Consider the following 14,904-nt stretch of genomic DNA (forward strand, 5'->3'; position numbering starts at 1 on the left):
GTACAGTGCATAATGTATGTATCTGATATTCGATATATTTATATACATACACACAGACTCACTATATATAAATATCTAAAATGAAAATTACAGCACGCTGAATATAACACAGTTTATACATTAATATACAGTATAGGATGGATGTGCAGCACACATTATGTTGCACTCTATCCTGTACAGAACACACAATGTACATTTGTTATATGTATTTGGTGTCATAGATCGATATAGATGTCAGGCGATCGATGCTCGGTGCACACACACGTCTATGTATGGAGTGTATATCGCACACATTGGCCGTAGCTGAGCAGCACCGTGCAATGCTCTCCTCCCGTCCTCTCCCCGCCTTCTCCCGCCCCCTGCCTCCTCCCCCTCCAGCCGATCAGCTCAACTCTCCCGGGCCGAGGCTGCCAGGGAGCCGGGGACTCATCGCATCCAGCCGGCTAGCCGAGCCGCCCCTTCACTGCTGACACCCCCGCCAAGGTAAGGTCGCCCGATCCCCCAACTTTCAGGTCGAACCCCGCCTAACAGCTCCCCTCTTCCTGCCACCTGACACTCGGGCGAGTGTTACATAGGGAGGAGGTGATCATCTGCAGGGGAGACACGAACCCCAACTTCCCCATCTGCGCCCCTAAACGCTCTAGCTACACGTGCCAAAAGGGGGTGCAGCATGCGCGGTGATGGGGGAGTATCATCAGACCCCCTAACCCTGCCCCCCCCCCCAGGGAGATGGTCTCTGTTGGCAAAACAAAAGCCCCCCACCATGCACACCCTGCCTTTCCAACCCCCATTTGGAATTTTGCAAAATCCAATTTTGCAAAAAAAAACAAACAAATTTTTTTTGCAAGTTTTTTACTTTTTCCTATCAAAATCCAACATGGGGGTTCAAATTCCTTGGCAGCCCCAGTTGATGTACCCTTACAGCCCCCTTTCCCCAGGGCCCCTCCTCCACCCCATTTCAGGCCTTATTTCTATCTCAATTTTTCCAATTTTTTTTTTCTCTTTTCTGAAACAGCAGATTTATTTCATTAAAACAACGCCACCTGCAGGAGAAGTTCCCTGCAAAAGGAGAAATTCAGCCCGAAATAAACAATTATTTCTCTCATTTTTTTAATCTCAAACTTTAATTTACTGAGTTTGCTATTTTGTGGATTGGAGAGGGAAGGAGGGGGGTGGGGGACAGCTGTCACATTTCTTGATGGAAATTTTTTCTGATGCCCTTTTTAATCTTCCATCACTCTTTTAATATCCTGTATGTACATACATATATTTTTTTTCTCCAAATGTAAATTTATTTTCAGTGCAACATTTCCCCAAAATTTTAGGATTCTTACGTCGATGTATAAAAATCAAGGTTTAGTTTTTTTGCTAGGATGGAATGGGAGATTTTAAATGAATTTTATTTTCCAAAGATGAGATGATGGGGGGGGGGGGATATCAATTTTACTGAAGGGGATATGCAGAAAATTCTGCAATGGAAAAATCTGCAATCTGCGAGTTCTAGGCACACCCAATGCCTTTTTTTTAATTTTTGTAGGTGAACCCATTTTTATATTAATGTGCAGATAATGTGCAGTATTCTGAAACAGATTTTGTGTTGTAATTTTTTTATGTGGGAAATGGTTAAAGTTTCTGTGCTGACTGCATGGAATCTGTTTAGGGAGCTAAATTAAATTTTCTGTGGATGTGAAATCCACTGAAAGCGAGCTTTATGGTCTAATTAAAAAAAAAAAAAAGAAATGGAAGAGTTGTCTTCGAATGCTGAGTCTCCATCAGCCTTTGGAATACGCTTGTGACATCTCTCATTCAACCAGTGTCTGCCATATTGAATTTGATTTTATTAACTGGTTTTGTTTGTTCTGGCTTTTAATACCATTTCCACACCTCAAGCTCATACTTCCTCATTGATTTTTTTTTTTTTGTGCTTTAAAAATGAACCTTCAATTTAATGAATTAGGCATTGAGGTGGCTTTTTTGAAGGCAGTTTTATGTGTGTTTGCAGATTTTCACAAAATGGACCTTTTAATATTTAAATTGCACATTTTTTACCTTTCTATTAAATTTGTAAATTTTTGTATGTACAAATAATTAAAACAAATAAGCAAAACTGATCATGTCATTAGTCTGGGTTGCTGTGACGGATTGGGTTGTGAATATTTAAATTTTGTATTTACTTATTTGGACAGTTTATTTTAGAATTGACATATCAAGGTATTGCTTGGATTTCTGCCTGATAGAGGAGACACAAACTGAATTTCACTGCTGAAACTGTAATATAAAGACATTTGCAACATTTTTTTTATAATTGTACATTTTTTATTTATTTATTTATTTAGTGAAATGTGCAAATAATTGAAATAATTTATCAAACTCTCCTCAGATAAATGAAAACCTGACAATCAATTTATGTTTGTTAACATTTGTCAATAATTTATGCTTGAGATTGGTGCAAAGATGAAAATGGGTGTGAAATCATCATCAGTAGATTGAGCAAACGCTCCCAAGAGAGCTTATAAGTTTCAGCATTGACAGTCTGTCCCGTTTTGTAATTTTCAGTTTATTGTTTTTTTTATTACCCAAGCCGCATTTGAGTGTTTAATTAAACCTCAGAAATAAATATGCTACCCCAATTTTATGTATTTGGAGCATTTTGTTCTGTTATTTTGTTTACAGCATCAGCATATTACGCAGTGTAACATTCTTCTTTATCATTTTACTTTTTAAACTGGATTTTCTGAAACCATAAGGACTTTGCAAAATGTTGCTTGACTGTTTGCTATGTTTCAGTTTTTTTTTGTTCTGTTTTTGTGCTTGTTTTGTGTGTTTTGGGAGCAAACTAAAATTATATATAAAAATAATATTGATGGTGATAATTTTTTTTAATTGTTTTAAGCAGATTTTTCTATGCTATTGACAACATGTGATTTATGTAGATTTTTTTTGTTGGTTTGCTGCTTTTGTTTTTTTTTTTTTTTCTTAGGGCCTGCCAGAGTTAGCAGTCAGATGCCAACTTTCTCAACTAAATGTGAACTATCTGTAATTGCCTCTGCTGGTTGTTTTTCAGGTTTTTTTTAAAAATAGGAAATAAACCTAAAATTCTTTATTCATAGTAAAAAAAAGACAATTTAAATAAACCTTTCTATTTACAGTCTTGATCCTTGGTGTTCCAATCCCATTCCAATTGAATGGCATACTTTCCCAACGTATCTCAATAAACCTGCATTTCTAGAAACTACCTGAGCTTTTGGTGCATTTGCCCCTTAGTGTTATTTGTCTGCCTTATATATATATGAACTTGGCATCCATGGTTTTAAGAGGACACCACAACTACGGTATATCTAATATTTCAGATTAGTGTTGTGTTTTCAGAACGTTGAGCCACATGTTGGTTCCCATAATTATGTTCTATGAATGGGATCTTTTTACGGGAAACCCCAACTAACTGCTGCATCCACTGCATAGTGAAACTGATGGTACGACTATACCCAATGTACAGTAAACAGTGGGGAATCCCAGCTGCATTTTTTTATGTATATGTTATGGTCAAGTGAGCAGGATCAAGACGCAGACTACTAATAGGAAATTTCACCATTGGTGTCTTGGGCATTTTTATGGGAAATAAAAGGTGGGAAATCAAATGCCATCAACGCCTACACAAAACTGAAACTATAATTCTGATAGAGGTTAAACGTTTTATTTGCCCTTCTTGAGATTTTTTTTTTTAATGATCTTAAGTAGTAGATCTGTAGTAGATATATTCTCATATGGGTCTCTACAGTGGTTTCCCCTAGCCGCTAGTAGGGCAGCACCACCGAGCACTTCTCAGTAGTCACCTGGCTGTCATCAGACAACTGCTTATCCTGGGCTTTGTGTGCAGTGTCAGCAACAGTTAGCATTATGCCAGCTCTGCTGGGTAGAGTTATTCTAAATGTATACAATACTTTTTGACCACCAGGCTACAGCTTCCCCTCCACCCAGCTGAAGACAATTCAACATCTTCCTTCCTCCTTAGAAGGCCAGTAGTATCTTTAGGTCACCAATGTAGGCCAGCATCCAGTTCCTGAATTCATATGATGATCCCTAGGAGACAGTGTCATGTGAATCCCCATTCTTGTACATTATCTGGCATAGATCTGTCACCCCAAAGTTACAATGTGCAGTCTTGAGTAATAATTTAGGAAGTGAAGGTTAGGAATGGCTTCTTCTTGCCTCCAGTAGAACAAGAAGTTTTTTGTCCTAGGGCTTTCCTCTTTGGCAGAAACGATTTAGGGCCGTGGTGGTCAAGTCTCTTTGGTGCTATACAATAAGTACCAAAGAGTCCATGAATTGTAGGTGTAGGGGCCATCACATGATTTAATTTTAGAAGGTTTTCTTCTGTAACATTGGATGCTACGTGTCAGATGTTTGTGTTTTGCTAGGTTTACTTATAAGTAACATTATGTATACTTTGTTACAATTTATTGTAAGTTTCTTGTTTGTTAATGTGAAGAATAATAAAGACAAATTGATCTTGATTTCACTTGATTTCCGGCTTGATCACCAGATTTCACATACTTGCATATTTTAAATAAATTCATTTGTGAACCAGAAACCTTTTTTTTTTGCCTTGCCTGTTGTGTTCAGGTGAAAATAAAGAGGGACAAAACCCTGAAAAAGTGAACGACTAACACATCCACCATATCTAAAGACACACGTACTGCAATACAATACATCATTGTTTTTGGGTTTACAAACACTTTAAAGGAACCTGGAGCATAGAAGACGAAATGCAGGGCTTTTGCTGAGTACTTTCTTAAATACTAGTTGCCTGGCTGCCCTTTGCTTCTGTTCTTGGTCATAGAATTAGAAAATTTGAAAGCCTTTGTATCAGATTGACAGACAGTGTTTGCAGGACTGGGGGGTCATTATAGGCAGCTTACAAATTGGCTTTGTGCAGGTTTTCATACTGGGGCAGTAATAAAAATATGAAGACTAAGCTGACTAAAAAATGCTTGGCAGGGAAGATGTCATGACCCCAATTTCACTTATACTTGCGATTAGTTATATATGGAATAACAAGGAATGTTGTTGGTTAAATGATGTCCACATTATTTAATGAATGTAGAAGGGTTTAGAATTGGTCAAGTCATAATTACTGTATGTATACCTATTGGAAAGTCTACCCCACCTCTCTTGGGAATACTGGAAGTAATGAGAAACAAAAACACATTTTTAGTGGGATGGGGGAGGCAAACAACTTTTGACAATGTTTTTATTTCTCTCTGTGTCTTTCTTCCTGATAGATAATGATATAATAATTTCTTGTATAGGAATCACAGTAACAGGAAGTGAAGGAAAATCTCCCCATTAGAGCCACAGACCCAGGTAAAAATCTGGCAGAATGGATGAATTTAAATCTCAATTTGTTTATATTATTGTTATTGTGGTTAAATCCCAACCCCCCCCAATTGTAGTTTGTAGTGGAGTAAGCTATTTTGGTGCGGAAGAGGAGCCGTTACAACTGTGCAAGACTAAAGGTAAGGCTGGAATAAAGCTTTACATCCTGATACATCCCACCCCCTTCCTCAGCCACAAATAGAAATAATAGATGGAGTTATAACATGTCTGGGCCTAATAACAACAGTTGAATATTGTTACAGTTTTCTAGTCATTAGATACTGTGACTATTAGTTTTCTTTTTTAGCTTTTTTTTTTCTGTATTTCCAATCAAGAACACACTTATTTTAGAGTCGCTACCTACGTTCAGTGCACTCTGTGAAAGAGACTTATTCTGCATTGTAAGCATGACGACAACCTTGTTTTTTGTGAACCTTGCGGCTTTCTGTGCCACTGACTTATTCATTGGATCAGTAAGTTTCACCCCAGTGGTGAAGGCCTCTCTATGCATTCTTCTTCTTCTTCCTCCAGCTACCAGTACCTGAAAACATGTTAAACTGTCAGTACAAGCAGTGATTGTCCCACATGGCAAAACCTCCCACTCCAGTCTGACATCTGCTTTGTAGGGGGTTGTAGACAGTGCAAGTTTCCTTTTTAAATTAAATTCTCTACCGATTTAGAACATATTAGTATTTTCCTAGAAGTCCAAATGTAGTTTTTTTGTGAGCTACAAAGGAAAATAAAATGGCGATGAAATGTTTGTTTTTGCATTGCTACCATATTGCAATAGCTACTTTTATATGAATTTGTTGATTCTGAAAGCTGGATAACCTGGTTATTGAGTAAATCACCTTTCTTGGCAGGTTGTCTTGATAGTGTTTACATGCCTAAATAAATTTAGTTTCCGCCATGCGATTGGCTGATTAGATTTTTACCTTGACAGGCAGTCTAGAAAGTTACTTAATAAAGTGATTAGTGAGTGAATATATAATTTTTACAATTTTCAATACAGTTTACCAAATTGCACATTAGAGGTACACTGAGGGCAATTTAAAATTAAGGGAAAACCAATGCAATTTGTTCATTGTAATATTGTATGGTACAACACAAGCTAATCGTTACGCTTCAGAAAAACAAAAATGGAGAAAAAATATAATAGGGTATATACTGGATTGTTGTGGAAAAAAAAATTCCCACACTGAAGTCGCTAAAAAAATGCAAGTAAAACAAAAAAAAAGTCATGAATTTGAAATGCTTACTTGCAGCTTTTTTTTCCTTTCCAAAAATGACTTTATGAAGTCACCTATGGTATATTTTTCTGAACACAAAGTTAACCCCTTTTTCTGTCTAAGATTATTTTAAAGGGAACAGCAATAAAATACCCAGGTCCCCCTTCTGAGACTCGCTCATCTCCCTCTACCTGATGTTCTAGTGTTCTCCACCTGGTCACACTTCCTTTTCTCTCTTCTCCAGCCTTTCTAACAGGGGGACAATATTAGTGTGGAGGTCCGTGGGAAGAATGCCTCTTAACATTGCTGGCCAGTGGGAAGAATGTCATCCTTGCAGATAGCCAAAAAGACCATTGGTGTCAGTTTGCCATTGTCATTGGAGCCTCTGGAGGAACCCTAGTTGAGAAATTCTGTTCTACCCTGCAGCACACTTTCACTGGCCCCATGGTTCCTGGCCTCAGTTTGTGTATGGTAAAACAAATGTGCAAGTAGGAAGAACACATATCTCTCCTGCAAGTGAAATTTTTAAAAAAATCTTTAGAATGCAAAGTTCTGTAGAATGTACACTAAGCTTTGGTTGTGTATCTTGTACATTCTCAGTATACCTTTGTGTTGGGATGAGTAAACTCCTGTGCGCATGTGCAATTATATTATCCTTGGTCGGCTATTTAAGATGTCAGAGGATACAAACACAGAAAATTGGACAAGAATTCTGGTGCTGAAGCTCATGAATGTGGCATAATTGGACAGGAAGTTAGTAAAGTGAACTGATTTATTCTTGCAAAATTGTACCCTTTAAAATCGTTCTTTTAATTGATGCAGGGTTTTATAGCCGTACATTATAGATCTAGAGTTGAATAATTGGAGTACTTCATACTAAGTAAGGATGTTGTTGCCAGGCTGCATGAAAAATATCTTTGGGGAGAAGGGTTTGAAGCCTGACTTCCCATGGGAAACTTTGGAACTTTTAGTTAAATCACAGACAGATAAATCTTTAACTTGTGCTTTAACTTATTGGCACTCATTAAAAAAAGTTTTTTTCTAAGCATCCACTGAGCCGATAATGCTTTTGGACATGTTATACTACTTCATTATATAGTACTTCATTTCATATTTCATTTTTTAAAAAGCAAAAACTTGAATATGCTACCATTGGCTCTGTTTAGAAACCTTATCCTGGCCCATTACTGTAATGTAAAACTTCAGTGACCAGCTGGTGGGGTTGGGACAGGGATCCAAGGTTAGTAAATCAAGAAATGCTTTGTCTTCGCTACTGGGGGTCCTGTTGTAATCAGGAAGTTTTTGGGAGGCAACTCGAAGCAGCTCTAGTCAGAATAAAATATTAATCCTAACACACCAGGCTCAAACAACTTTTCTTGTTTATTTAAAAGCATCCAATGGGTCACCTATTCTAGGCTGAAAAGACCTTTTCAAGAGAAAAAAAACTTAGCTGTGTAAAATATGTCAGAGGTGACATGGAGTGTTGATATTCCTCCACTACATTCTGCAATGCAATATGAGCTATATTTTTGAATGCAATGATTTGTGAAGAAGGGTGCAAGAAACAATTGTTTGAATTCCCTGAAACAACACTGTTTTTCCAGGGTCCAATTTGTTTGGAAAATAAGCAAACTGGTTGCCATAGCAGTTTATTCAGTGGGGTGGCCAGGTGCACTAGATGGAACCGCAGACCAGAGAACCACTGAGGTTAGTGGTGTTCTTCTGGTAAGACTACACTTGTGGGTGAATAATTTTTTAAACATTCCCATCTCATCAATGATAATTTTTTTTTTTTTTTTTACCTAAGAAAGATATTTTTTTTATTTTTGTTTTTTTCAGTATTTTTGTCATCTTGTCTCAGTCATTTTTATTACCTCCAAAACTGTTAAAGGTAATATAGTAGGTTAACATTAGTTGAATACATTAACGTTGGCTTTTCAAAACTCAAAAAGCTTTTAGTCATAACTCACTGAAGTGCAATTACTAACATCATAATTGCAGCTTTTATTGAGAGACCAAAATGCAGCCAAATTTTCTTCACAAAATATTGATAAATGATTTCTGAATGTAATTTCTGATTCCTGCTTTACTGTAAGTGAGATTTAAAGTGTAATTCTACTCATAGACAATGCTTCAGGTGTTGGTGATTGTTAGAAAATTTACATAAACTGACCAATAACCTGAACAAAATGTACATTTTAGGAAAAACACCACAGGCTGTAGTTACTTCCATTAAAATCTGCACACCAAAATGGTCAATAATATATACCGAAATATATAGCAGCGGAAAGAAACTAAAAGTTTTATGTTACAAAGTATGTAAATGCAATGACTAAAATCTAATACAGGTTGACAATCACCGTCAACGACCATCCATAATCCGGATCCTTCAGTTTCCCGGCATGAATTTCGGATCGCATTTACAATGCAGGGACTGCAGTACATGGTTTGGCCACTAATGTTTTGATGGCGCTGTTCTGCAGAAACAGCTGTTAGATCTTGCTTGCCAGACTAAATACATGTTGAGATGTCCCTGCTGCCTGCTACCTGGAACTGTGCAAGATGTCCGCGGTGCTGCGAGAGGAAGACTACTCTGTGTGTGGCGGTATGTATTAAAAAAATCCCCCGGAATTTTCTCAAATCCGAAACTCCTCAGGTCCCGAAGTTGCCGGATTTTTGAATGTCAACCTGTATAATAAATAACTTGTTAATATTATTATGAAGATATTGTAATAATAATCTTTATTCTTTGGGTTTATTGAATTAAAAACATGGTAATTTTAATTTGGCTTCAGTTCCAAAGTTCAGGATTATCCTGTTCTAGGGTGACAATACTCCTGTTTCAGTCTTTCTACTGTAAGAAGGCTGGTGGTGAACAGCAGTGATGAGTTGCAACAAATGGAAAAAAAACAAAAACAAAGTATTTTATTTAGAATGCAACATGACAGATGTTTGATGCAAAGTGTTAAAGTGCTTGGCCTTGCCCCTCCCACTTATTTGAGGCTATGTCTTTTCTCTTGGTTACATTGGCCCAGATTTATTAAAGTTCTCCAAGGCTGGAGAATAATACACTTTAATCAGTGAAGCTGGGTGATCCCTAAACTTTTCTAGCATTTTTCTAGTTTTTGTGAGTTTATATTCTTGGAATATGAAGATGACTACAAAGGTTTTATGATGCCATGGTCATTATGATGCCATAGAAGGCAAAATAAAAGTTAATTTGCTATTGTATCAAAGCCAAAGCATTTTTTAAAGTCCCAGTGAAAAGTAAATCTTAACAGAAAATTTAACCTTTGCCATGCTATCCAAAACCTAAATAAAAAAAAATTGGGCCATAGATTTCAGTGTTCTTAAAGTGCAACTAAATTTAAATAGCAAAAATATTGTGAGCAGGCTCAGGTTCTTTACTGCATGTGAGACAAGTGATGTCCCTTTGGCAAATAAAACAAACTTATCTGCCTGTGTGCATCCTCTTCTATAATTTACACTAAATTGTGATTGTACAATTCAGTGTACAATCGCAGCATTACTGGCTGCTGGGAATGAATGAACTTTTGTGTGCTTGCGCAGGAGTCATTCCATATATGCTAATCAAAGTGACTAAAGATCCCAGATTCGCAAAAAACGCAAGAGGAGTGTTTAGATCACAAAAAAATTATGCTATTATAGTATGGCCAAAAGTCTTATGTATTGAGGGACAGTTAGCAACATCGTTGTAGACTTTGTAAAGTGTTGTTATATGTTAGCGCTATATAAATACCGTATAAAAGTTATAAGTAATAATTACAGTCATTAGTTTGATTTCACAGTCAACATTCTGAGTTATCAATTGTTATGGCACAACCATGTATACCACCCTTCTGACTGCTATTCTTTGTCATTGATGCAGTTGCTGTGTCATTACCTTTCAGATTTTTGTGCAATTCTGACTAATATTGATGGACTGTACAAAAGAGTGAATGTCCATCATTACTGGATTTCCCCTCCTTATCTCACCTTGTTTATTCAAGACCAAGGTGCCTGAATTCCACCATGCTAATTTATCCATTGAAGAAAAAAGTTTTATTTTTTGTAGTTTTTATTTTGTCATTTTGCAAATATTAATTTAAATGTTGCAGCCTGAACTGTGTGAAGATATGGAGATCCTTAATACAGTCGTATTATTTTATTGTTGGAAGTCTATTTTAAGTTTATTTTTTTTAAATGCTCCCTGCCAAATTCTGTAAGGTTGTTTGCAAGGTCTCACTGCTCAGAAAAGATTTTGGTTTTATGAAGGGCTTATAAATTTAAATCCCCCATTACAAACACAGGGTCAAAAGAAAAAATACGTTTTATTTAAATTTTTGAAGAAAAAAAGAAAAACTACATGCCCTGTAAAAAGAATACTTCATTACCAAAGATATTTAAAAATATTAAGATATTTAATTTTTCTTAACAGCAAAGCCCCACCCAGAAAAAAAAAAAAAAATGAGATTAAAAAATGTGTAATAAATTTAATTCTGTTTTATCTCCTATTCTCAGACTGGGGTCCGTTTTTATACCCCCTCTACCTTGGAATACTATGAAAATCATATACCCATAAATATACCAAAGTGAAAAACAAAAATAGAGATTTTAGGGCTTAGCCACAAAAATCCTGGGTATATCAAATTTCTTCGATAATAAAATCAAGCATTCAAAAGGTGAACTGCTGTAGTTTTATAGATTAGTATTGTGAATTTAAAATGTATTTTAAAACATTTTTGGATAGGATAAAAAAAACCTTTTGTGGGATTGTTATTGCTGTCTGCATCCTGGCTTGGGACTATTCCCCTCATTTCCTGAGGGTAAAAAGAGGATGTTTCTCCAGAGTGATGTAAAACTCCTCTGCTGTTGTCACCAGAACAGATGTCCACATTAAAAGATTTCCTTCCAATGCCCACATCAAGTGGAATAGTAATAGAAGTTTAAATTTAAGATCCCATTCTAACACGCTCATTTTTATTCTCCAGAATACCACAACCAACCAACTTCTTTCTGTTGCTAAGTTCTGTCAAGTAGAAGGTATCCAACCAGTGTTTAGGTAGTTACCTTCAGGGTATGGTTAATACATGCCTAGTTTTTTTGCAGTTGCAGGAGCAGATAAAGGTTGTGGACAGGTAGAAATGGTTTGTTAAGCTGTCAGATGAAATTTTTACAGTTTAGTTGTTTTGTTTGAATTTTATGAAATGTATTATGAATTTAGGCAGTACCTAGTTTTTTTGCAGTAGAGCAAGGAAGAATTAGAACCTTTATCTGGACGTTCTGTTTGCTTCCTGTTGGTAAGATTGGTCCTTACTGCCTGTCATGGTGACATCCCCACAATAGGAAATAATCAAAAAAAAATTTGTAATAGGGAAATGGGAGGCAACAAAAACCAAGCAGATGTTCTTTCCTGTCTGCACTCTACTGAAAGAATACTTTGTTGCAAGATTTGCATGGTAAGGGGAGTTGCATTTGGCTCCATAACACTTGTAAAATGAGAACACCTAAATGGTTTCATTCCTCCTCCCATAACTTCAATGTAGACAGAGCTGTGTTTACCAAACAAACAGGAGAAAATGAAAACACAGATTAGCAATCCTGGGCCAAAAGGATTTATTTCCTGTGGTTAAATTGAATATTTGGGATGGGCTCTTGACTCTTTCCCATTATAAACAAAGACATAAGGTGCGTACACACTTCCAATTTTTATCGTTCAAAACGAACGACGAACGAACGACGAATGATCGATTGGGCAAAAATCGTTCGTAAAAAAAGTAACCAACGACGCCGACGAACGAGGAAAGTCGTTGGAAACGAACGACCGGACCGGCGGATCGGATTGGACGACGATCGTTGAACATCGTTCGTGTGTACGATCGTTCGTTGATCGTCCATGGTCTGAGCATGCGTAATAAACGAACGTTCGTTCACTTTCCTGTTGTGCACATAGTTCCTCTATCGCTCAAACGATCGTATCTATTGTGTGTACAAAATCTATGAACGATCGTGTCGTTATCTCTGTGCAGGATCGGTGCTATACGATCGTTCGTAGATATCGTGCAGGATCGTTCGTCGTTCGTTTTCCAACGATAATAATTGGAAGTGTGTACGTAGCTTTAGAGGCCTAAGGATTTCTATACTAAATACAATATATATTGTTTTGGCAAAATTCACAGCTACAAGTGATGTTGCTTTAAGAGCTTCAAAATCTGATGAAGAGTATGTGTGAAATACCCTAGTTCTGGTGTTAACAAACATTGCATTAATTGGAAAATGGTGCAATGAAGCAAAAATACTTGCGTGCAGTTCAGGGAGCTGGAATGTGAATACTGAATAATGTTTTGTGTATATGTAGTACTTAAGCTATGTACACACCACATGCCAAATGATTCTGCCATGTGTACAGCAATCTGATTGGGAATGACGGCTGTGTACTCCCATAGAGGAGAGTGCAGCAGGGTGCCTCTTCCTGGTCCTCCCCCGTGCCCACTCCATTGAACAGACTATTGCTGTGTACAGTGCTCATTCGCTCAGACATCTGCACAAGGCTTTAGACAGGCAGACTGTGAACTTTCCACTGGATATATTAGAAATTGTGGCATGCATGCACAGGAGGTATGCACTAAAAATTGACTCAATATTTTAGGCAAAACTGTTCCTAAAGAAAAAATGTAAAAATTGCTCACTCCAATAAAGTGAGTTAATACTTACTAGATATTACCCTTGGGGTTCTTAGATGTGTTAGTTCTGTAGACCTCCCTCCCACCAGGGTTCCTATTTTCTTGACTTTTGTTCATTGTGTCTTGCATTTCAGGGCAGAAATTATTTAGGTTTTTAAGGTTTTAACTCAGAAGTAGGTTACAACTGAAAAGTAGTTGATCCAGCCTCTTACTAAGGATGTCCTAGTGTCCAGCTACAAAATAAAACTGCAACAGTTTTTTGCTTTTTAATGCTCATATGCTGAGCACATATAATCATAATAATAATTCCCCAACATGACATCCTGTTTGACTGCTTTTCTTTTAAGTTAATTATCTCTCTAATGTGTTTTAAGTTTTGCTTTTTCAAGTTATCCATTAGTGAGGCCTTTATTAGTTTATTTTAACTCCTCAGGATTGAAACTAGTTTGGATTAATTTTTTTAAAAGGGACTTTTTTTTAATGGAATATCCTTGCCTGAAGGTTTTATGTCTGCTAAAATGGCAAGTTGCAGAGTTCTCAGTAGGAATGCCAAATTTATATACCATACCACAAAAAGTGATGGGCAGTGCAAACATTTTATAGGCTCAAAAATTGTGTGCATTTAAAGACCGTCTTTTGTTTTTTATTTTAGATTAAATGGAAACAAGATTTTGAATATTGTCTATGTTCCTATTTGGGAGATTTTTTTCGTTCTGATGGGGACAGACAAAAACATATTTTTAGTATAGTAGAGTAAGGGAGTGTTAGAATGCCTGAGATTGCTTTTTAATGCTGTCCGTGTGTTTCTGTTAAGGTTATCCCCAGTCCCCTCAATGTTTGTATGAGAATCGAGGAAGGGGGTGAGGGAAAAACATCATAATACAGAGTAAAATATTTTCCCCAGAATTGTTTTTTTAAGCTGGGTGAGAATAAGCTTTCCGTGGGAGGCAGCCCCTGTATTGTGACCCTACTTTATAGTAACCACCCAAATACAGTCATGTGGTGCACCCAGCTAAAAGGGGCTGGAGAGAACACTGGAGTACAGCATACTGTGTGGATGCCTAACTTTTGTTTGAAAATCAGACATGGGTTGTTACCTCATCACATTTTTACTGCTTTATAGTTTGTTTGCAATACCATTTCAGTCCTACAACACTGGTGACAGTTTTTGTTATGACTAAACTTTTTGGTTCTCCTCTCTTTATGCATACTCCATACATTAGAGACCACAGAATTTTGTCAGTTGATTTTCCATAAGAATTTATAGAAAAGACACGTAAAAGCCTCCAAAATGTTGTGTTCATAGAGTACTAAAAATTGAGGAAATATCATTACAATTCTGGAATCAGTATTAAAAGCCAAGTGGATTATCCAACCTTCCCCCACCATTACAAAAAAAAGTGATGTTATTATCAATTTAGTAGACATCATTACAGAATGTTGTCCTCTTGGTGTATTTTTGCTAGGCACCTTTTTTTAATTTTTAAGACTACAGACTACAGCTTTCAGAAAAATGTATTTTCAGATAAAACTAATCTAGTTGATACATTTCTTGGGAGTCACTTACATGGCCCTGTCTTCTCACTAGTGGACAGTTCTATCACACAGCTAGGCAA

General features: G+C 36.8%; 1 protein-coding gene across 1 annotated transcript in view; it reads left to right on the forward strand.

Moving 5' to 3' along the window:
- The first annotated feature begins 366 nt into the window (after window positions 1-366).
- ZNF618 (zinc finger protein 618) overlaps window positions 367-14,904 on the forward strand; it is a 110,420-nt gene continuing 95,882 nt past the window's right edge. Inside the window, exons 1-2 of the mRNA XM_072431091.1 lie at window positions 367-483; window positions 5,310-5,364. The gene's annotated coding sequence lies outside the window, so the exon portion shown is untranslated. The remainder of the gene's footprint in view (window positions 484-5,309; window positions 5,365-14,904) is intronic.

Source organism: Pyxicephalus adspersus, chromosome Z (assembly GCF_032062135.1).
Source record: "Pyxicephalus adspersus chromosome Z, UCB_Pads_2.0, whole genome shotgun sequence".
Lineage (NCBI taxonomy): Eukaryota > Metazoa > Chordata > Amphibia > Anura > Pyxicephalidae > Pyxicephalus > Pyxicephalus adspersus.